The sequence below is a fragment of the Tenrec ecaudatus genome, chromosome 1 (genome assembly GCF_050624435.1).
Source record: "Tenrec ecaudatus isolate mTenEca1 chromosome 1, mTenEca1.hap1, whole genome shotgun sequence".
Taxonomy (NCBI): Eukaryota; Metazoa; Chordata; class Mammalia; order Afrosoricida; family Tenrecidae; genus Tenrec; species Tenrec ecaudatus.
The window spans coordinates 258167135-258175517 of NC_134530.1; the positions used below are offsets into that span (position 1 = coordinate 258167135).

The 8383-nt window shown below is 40.2% G+C and overlaps 1 non-coding gene and 1 pseudogene across 1 annotated transcript; both read left to right on the forward strand.

The window, feature by feature from the left end:
• Nucleotides 1–1455: 1455 nt before the first annotated feature.
• Nucleotides 1456–1986, forward strand: LOC142437443 (ferritin light chain-like; annotated as a pseudogene).
• A 3133-nt stretch (nucleotides 1987–5119) lies between these two features.
• LOC142437925 (small nucleolar RNA SNORA84) lies at nucleotides 5120–5253 on the forward strand. Its single transcript, XR_012782424.1, has one exon. It is a non-coding gene; the product is annotated as a small nucleolar RNA SNORA84 (small nucleolar RNA).
• The last annotated feature ends 3130 nt before the right edge of the window (nucleotides 5254–8383 follow it).

Genomic DNA, 8383 nt, shown 5'->3' on the forward strand with positions numbered 1-8383 from the left:
CGGAAATTATATATGGCTAAAGAATTGTGTACAGGTGCCTATATGCCAAGGGGTGCATTGAGGTAGTTAGTTTATTGTGCCAGCCTGGTTGATAAACACATGTGGGATTAATTGAAGGGCAGAGAGATAAATGGCTTGGCAAGCCTTGCCTTTTTTGTCTCTTGCTCTTTGATCATCAGCCCAGTGTGCAGCTGCCTTGCTTGTTCTTTGCCTCAATCTCCAAGCTATACTTCCTGTGGGACCCCTAACCTGTGGACTGTGTCGCTGTAATTTGAGGTTCCTTCAAGACCTGCTTTGCTACACCATTGGAATCTCTTGAGCTGGGGACTATCAGACCCTGTCATCTGGCTAACTGTTGGTGACCTAGCTTACTGTTTGCTGCCTGTGCCCGGAGCCTGCATTTCTCTGCAGAGGACTACCCAGTGGCCCTCAAGACTTGAAGGACTGCCAGTGTCTCACAGCTGTCTCACGGGAGTGAGTTACACTGAGCCATTTGTACTGCTTTATAATTTAATTAATTGTTGATTTTTTATGTTATCTATTTATCTATCTGTATAAATATATAGAAAATTATTAGCATTCTGGTTTTGGTTCTCTAGAGAACCCTAACACAGTGCTCATGAGGAACTTGTACATGGATCAAAAGAGGATTGTGTGAATAGAACAAGGAAATACTGCATGTTTAAAATCAGAAAAGGTGTGTGAAAGGTTACATCCTCTCCTTATATTTATTCAATCTGTGTGCTAAGCAAAAAATCAGAGCAGCTGAATTATATGAAATAATGTGGCATCAGGATTGGAGGGAGGCTTATTAACAACTTGTGCAGATGACCTGATCTTGTTTGGTGAAAATGAGGAGGTATTGAAGCACTTGCTGATGAACACCAAGGATTGTAGCCTCCTGGATGGATTGCAACTCAACAGAAAGAAGACCCAAACCCTCACAACTGAATCAATAGGTACCGGCATGATAAGTGGAGCAAAGATTGAAGTTGTCAAGAAGTTTGTCTTTCTTGACTCCACAATCAATGCTCATGGAAGCAGCTGTCAAGAGATCAAAAGTTGAGCCGCAGTAGGTAAACCTGCTGCACAAGGCCTCTTGGGAGTATTGAAAATCAGCGATGTTCTTTTGAAGACTATGGTGTGTCTGACCCAAATCACGGTATTTTAAATAATCTCATATGCATGTGAAAGCTGGATATGGAATAAAGAAGACTGAAGAAGAATGGATGCATTAGAATTGTGGTAGTGGAAAGCTCGCCCCATGGTCCCGTGGATATGTGTCTTGCTTCAACAGTGTTTGAACAGATCCGGGGACTCCCTGCTGCCAACCTTCCACTACGCAACTGGTTTCTTTCCGGAAGTAACTTGGGGACCATCCTCTCGGCCAGCCCCTCCTCTTGGGACCAGCGAACACTTTTATTTGGCGTGCGGTGACCTCCAAACCGACGCATCATGAGTTCTCAGATCCGTCAGATTATTCCACTGACGCGGAGGCCGGCGTCCACCGTCTGGTCAACCTGCACCTGGGGGCCTCTGACACCTGCCTCTTTCTGGGCTGCTTTTTCGACCGCGAGCATGTGGCCTTGGAAGGCGTGGGGGCACTTCTTCCGCGAGCTGGCGAAGGAGAAGTGTGAGGGGGGGGCTGAGCGTCTCTGGAAGCTGCAGAACCAGCGCAGCGGCCGCGCGCTCTCCCAGGATGTGCAGAAGCCATCTCAAGATGAGTGGGGTCGAACCCTGGACGGCATGGAAGCTTCCCTAGCCCTGGAGAAAAGACTCAACCAGGCTCTTCTGGACCTTCATGCCGAGGGGTCCACTCACACCGACCCTCATCTCTGTGACTTTCTGGAGAACCACTTCCCGGACAAGGAGGTGAAACTTCTCAAGAAGATGGGCGACCACCTGACCAACCTCCGCAGGCTGGCCGGCCCCCAGGCCAGGCAGGGCGAGGATCTGTTTGAGAGGCTCACTCTCAAAGAAGACTAGGAACCTGCGCCGAGCCACCTGCCAGGGGCCCTCTGCCTCCCCACTGCCGGCCCTAGCCCCTCTGCCTGAACCCGTCCTCAGCGCCACTGCCCTGGAGCCCCTCCCCCCAGCTGGGGACCAAATGGAAACAATAAAGCTTCCTTTTGCAGCCAAAAAAAAAAAAAGAATTGTGGTAGTGGAAAAGAATATTGAAAGTGCCATGGATTTATAAAAGGACAAACCTTGGAAGTACTACCTGAGTGCTCTTCCTAGCACAGTGGGCAAGACTTTGTCTTGCATGCCTCCTGTCTGTCTCATGCCCTACTTCCCCAGGCCCCCAGCCATCCAGTGTGACCACCTCACCTCCAAACCCTTGCACACACCCACCTAAGGAAATCCTGGACAGTCTAAGCACATGACTGTGGATACATACATGCTGATGCTGCCCATACATGCGCCCCTGGACCTCACCTTGAAAATTCATCCCATTCAAGTTTGTGCCAACCCTGATGTTCCAACTTTCTTGGGTTAGCACACCTTACTCTTGCCCATTTAGCTACAATGCTGCAATGCTGCAATGCTTCTGGGCACAGTGAAGATCCCAACCAAACAGTGATGTGTTGTTGTTTGAAACTAGCTGTGCATTACAAAAGAATTTTGGGGGGTTCAAAAATCATTTTATTGAGAGTTCATACAACTCTTATCACAATCCATCCATACATCAATTGTGTAAATCACATTTATACATTTGTTGCCCTCATCACTCTCAAAACATTTGCTCTCTACTTAAGCCCTTGGCATCAGCTCCTCATTTCCCCCCTACTTTCCCTCTCCCCCTCCCTCATGAACCCCTGATAATTTATAAATTATTATTATTTTGTCATATCTTACACTATCTGACATCTCCCTTCACCCACGTTTCTGTTGTCTGTCCCCAAAGGAGGAGGTCACATGTAGATCCTTGTAATCGGTAGCCAGATTTGTAAGGTAGAATTGGGATTATGATAATGGGGGGGAGAGGAAGCATTTAGGAACTAGAGGACAGTTGTATGTTTCATCGTTGCTACATTGCACCCTGACTGGCTTGTCTCCTCCCTGAGACCCTTCTGTAAGGGGATGTCCAGGGGCCTACAAATGGGTACTTTGAGTCTCAACTCCACACTACCCCACTCATTTACAATGATATGATCTTTTGTTCTTTGACTCCAGATACCTGATCCCTTCTACACCTCGTGATCGCACAGGCTGGTGTGCTTCTTAAAAAAAAAAAAAGAAAGAAAAAGAATTTAAGTCAGTTTTACTTTACTTTTCATCCATTTATAAGCACTCGTACCAGTGTGGAGTTCAGATGGGTGAGGAATCTGGAGGGTTTTAAGGCTGTGACCCTTCTCTTTTCTCTCTCTCTTTAATTTTATTTCTGTATCCTTTTTTCCTCTTTGTGGAACAGAACCCCAAGAAAGAAAGACGCACCATGAGTATCACAGCCCATCTCATCAAAACAGGGAGAAGATCCCATCAAACTCCCCAATTCATGATTAGTTTTTGTTCTTTTTATTGCCCCTCTCCCTCTTTTTTTAAATTAAATACTTTCATTGGAGGCTCTTACACCTCTTATCACAATCCATACATTCCTCCAATGTGTCAAGCACATTTTCACATATGCTGCCATCATCATTTTCAAAGTATCCTTTTCCCACTTGAGCCCCTGATATCAGCTCCCCATTTCTTCCTCTTCCCTCCCTCCCCCACTTGCCCTCTCTCATGAACCCTTGATAAGTTATGGATTATTTTTCCATATCTTACATTGTCCTCCATTGCCCCTCACCCACTTTCCTGTTATTCATCCTCCTGGGAGGGGGTTCTTGTGATCAGTTCCCCCTTTCTTCCCCCACCCTCCCCTTATCCTCCTGGTATCTCTACTCTCCTGGTTGGTCCTGAGGGGTTTATATATCCTGAATTCCCTGCATTTCAGGCTCTTATCTGTAGCAGTATGTATGCTCTGGTCTAATCTGATTTGTAAGGTAGAATTTTTTTAAACGTTTTATTAGGGGCTCATACAACTCTTATCACAATCCATACATACATCAATTGTGTAAAGCACATCTGTACATTCATTGCCCTCATCATTTTCAAAGCATTTGCTCTCCACTTAAGCCCTTTGCATCAGGTCCTCTTCCCCCCTCCCTCCCTCCCTCCCTCCCTGCTCCCCGCTCCCTCATGAGCCCTTGATAATTTATAAATTATTATTTTGCCATATCTTGCCCTGTCCAACGTCTCCCTTCACCCCCAGGGAGGAGGTCACATGTAGATCCTTGTAATTGGTTCCCTCTTTCCAACCCACTCTCCCTCTATGTAAGGTGGAATTAAGGTCATGGTAGTGGGAAAGGAGGAAGCACCAAAGAGCTAGAGGAAAGTTGTGTGTTTCATTGGTGCTATACTGCACCTCCCTCTTTATCTTCCCGTCAATTTCCTCCTCTACCTCTTTCTGCCCTTGTCTACTGTTTTAAGCCTTGTCTTTTGATGTGAAAACCATTTTTCTTTTTTTCTTTATAACAATGTCACAAAATTTATTGTTATGAGATTGACTAACTTTGTTTAACATAACTATCCTCCAATTTTGTCTATGTCATGAGGAGTTGGCAGACTCATCACTGTTTTTTTAGGTGCATAATAATCTATTGTGTGTCTGTAGCAGTTTGTTTATCCATTTCTCTACAGAGAGGGTTTATGGTTGTTTCCATCTTTTTGTTATTATAAAATTTGCTGCAGAAAGCATAGGTGTGAATATCTCTGTGTTTTTTCTTTGTTTATTTAGGGATAGATATATCAAGTAGAGAGATAGCAAGATAATAAGGTACTTTTATTGTCACTTGCTTAAGGAAGTGCCATACTGATTTCCATACTGGTTGTGCAAATCTGCAATGCCATCAGTAATGTGTGAGTGTTCCAATCTCTCCATCTCCTCCCCAGCACTCATTGCTATCATTCTAAAATCTTGCTAAGAATGTAGGTGTGAGGTAGTATCTCACCATTGCTTTAATTTGTATTTCTCTTGGTTAATGAATATGAACATATCTTCATATGATTGTTGATCCCTTGTATTTGGTCTTTAATAAATTGTCTATTTATGTCTTGTATCAATTTTTATTGGGATGCCCTGTGGTTGCTGGGTGCTGTTGTTCAGGTACAGCACTTCAGTCGATGGCAATGGGTCAGAGCAATACTGTGATGTATGCATGGGGGCTGTTCCTTTTCAGCAGCCTCCATAGCCCAGTCACTGGTACATGGTAAAAAAAATTTTTTTATTGGGTTATTTGTATTCTTCTTATTAAAGGATTGTAGTTTTCTACAATCTAGCCTTTTATCTGACATATCATTGTCAAATATTTTCCCCCCAATCTGTGGGTTCTTTTTACAAAACCTTGTGATGTACATACACATCATATTTTAGATGGTCCCAGTCCTCTATATTTTCTTCTGTAATGTGGATATGTTCATTATGGTTGGTAGTGTGTTTATGCTTTGTTTTAAGGCCCTTGTCTACAGTTTATGTTTAGGTCTTTAATCTATCTTGAGTTCATTTTTGTACATACTGTGAAGTATAGATTCTTTTTTATTTGTTTTCAGGTGGAGATCCAAATTTTCTAGCACCTTTTCATGAAAAGATTATCTCTTCTCCACAGAATATGTTTTAGTGCTTTATCAAGACTTAGGACCCTATAGGTGTATGGTATCATCTTCTTTGATATACAAGAATCCAATTGATTTTTGTATTTTGATCTTATATCCTGTTGTATTGACATATTTTCAATTTGTCCAAGCAGTTTTTCAATGGACTTTTCTGCAAATAAATAGAGTTTTGTTTATTCTGTATGAATATAGATAATATATAGATATATATTGGCATTTTAAAGATCTTGCTAAGACTTCCAGGAGTATATTAAATAAGAGTAGTGATAAAGGACAGCCTTGTCTGGTTCCTGTTTGAAAGGGGGACATTTAAAATTTGATTTTATTAAGTGTTTTGTTCATGAATATATGCTTAATTTAATATGTGCTGAATTTTATCAAATGTCTTTTCTGCATTAATTGATATAAGAATCTTATGATTCTTTGTTTTGTTTATGTGGTGGATTACATTGATTGTTGTTTTAATACTGTCCCACCCTGAATACCTGGTATGAATTTCACTTGATCATGTTTTGCTGAATTTTGTTGGCTAGAATTTTGTTGAAAATGTGTTGTCTATATTCAGTAATATTGGTCTATAACTTTCAATTCTAGTAATGTCTTTTGTGGTTAGGTAATAGGGTTATGCATTTTTCATGGAGTAAGTTTTATTGCATCAATATCCTTTCCTATAATCTGAAATAGTTCATGTAGGATTGGTATTAACTCCTCTAAGTAGTTGGAGAAATTTCACAATAGGATTCAAAAGGGAAATATACAATTCAATAATAATAGTGGGGCACTTCAAGACACCACTTTCAAGAAAGTACAGATCCTTAGGAAAGAAACTCAGTAAAGACACAAAAGAATTAAACACCAAAATTAACCAACTTGGTCTCCTAGACAACAACACAGCATACATTCTTTTCAGGTTCACATGGAACCTTCTCTAGAATAAATCTTATATCAGGACATAAAGCAATCCTTAATAAATTTTAAAATATTGAGACTTTTTCAATCCATTTTCATAGATCAAAATACTACAAAATTAGAAATCACCTATAGAAAACTCCAAACACAGAGCACATACATGGAAACTGAACAACACATTGCTTTGAAAGTACAAGGTACCCTATATACTCAAATTTAAGCCAACCCGAATATCAGACAAGGCACCTAATTTTACCACTAAAACTGCATAAAAAATGCGCTGAAAAACTCGGCTTATACGCCAGTATATATGGTAATTCTTAATACTATTAGACATGAAATACTTAATACTATTAATACTTAATACTATTAGACATGAAACAAATTCTTAATACTATTAGACATGAAACAAATGAGAATAAAAACACAACATACCCAAACCTTTGGGACCTAGTGAAAAACATTTCTCAGAGGAGAACTTATAGCAATCAAAGCACACATGAGAAAAGAAGAGGAAACCAACATCAACACTTTAACCTTGTATCTCCAACAATTGGAGCTAGAGCAACTAAAGAAACTTTCAACCATCAGAAGAAAAAAAAACCAATAGAGAGCAGAAATAAGTGAAGTGGTACTACTGAACGTGTTGAGGCTGCTCTGGAAGCTGGTTTTCCTCCAGAGCCTCAATGAGCAAGCAGAATCGGTGTCTTACATTTGGTCAGTCCAGTGACCATCCTGGCCTGCCTCAAGGAGAGGGTTGGCTACTGGAAAGGACCACTGTAGAGACCAAGAGAATCCAGCCACAGCGACTAGTAGAAGATGGTGACCACATTGACAAAGAAGGCAAACAGCCCTAAGCAGTGACTTTGAAAAAACGAGATTTGTCAGCTGAAGAAATCATGAAAACAAAAGCAGAGATAAAGGCAAGCAAAGCAGATGAAGAGCCAGTGCAAGCCATTGAAAGAATCATGTATTGGAAACCAGTCACATATTCCCCTTATGACGGATTGTGGTAACAATTGTCCAGTACTGCTTGGTGTGATTTGAACTATGGAATGATATAATATATGAATAAATACCAATTTAAAAATAAAGAAAAAATTCAGGTTTAACAGCAAGTTCAGAAAAGAAGTATTTGAATAATTTTAAAGCTATTGATGCTTACTGTCAAATTGCTTTCTAGAGAGTTTACCCCAAATATCTTCATGACCATCTAGGAAAGCATGTTTCACCTCAACCATAATGACCGTGTTAGACTTCAACTACTACCAGCCCTATCACATTTATCATTTTGGTGTGCTAAAAATGGTACTGAATAATTTCATTTAATTTTAAATTTATTTGCACTTTCAGGAAGGTGAAACTTTCATGCATTCATGGTCCATTTTGTTGACTTTTAATAAACTTTTTGTTATTTTCCCAATTACTTTAGTTGTATTTTTCACAATAACTTATGAATTATATTATATAGATTTTTTTCATTTTGACCCTATGGGACCATTGTTCTTTGTTTCCCAACCTCTGTATCAAAGAATTATCTATATTCTTTTGCTTATTATTATTACCTTCTATACTTTATATGGAATTTATTTTAGAATGCTTTATTTCTTGAATAATTAATGGTCCAAGAACCACATGTATTTCTCACTGGTTTGAAAGGCCAGGTGAGTTAGAGCATTTTAAATAATTCATTTATGTTTCTTTCACTTATGTGAGAAGAATTCAATGACTTTAAGTCAATTCTGACTCAGCGACCTTATGGTCAGTGTAGAACTGGCTACTTCCTGACATGGGTTCTCTTGAATATTTCAAATTAGTG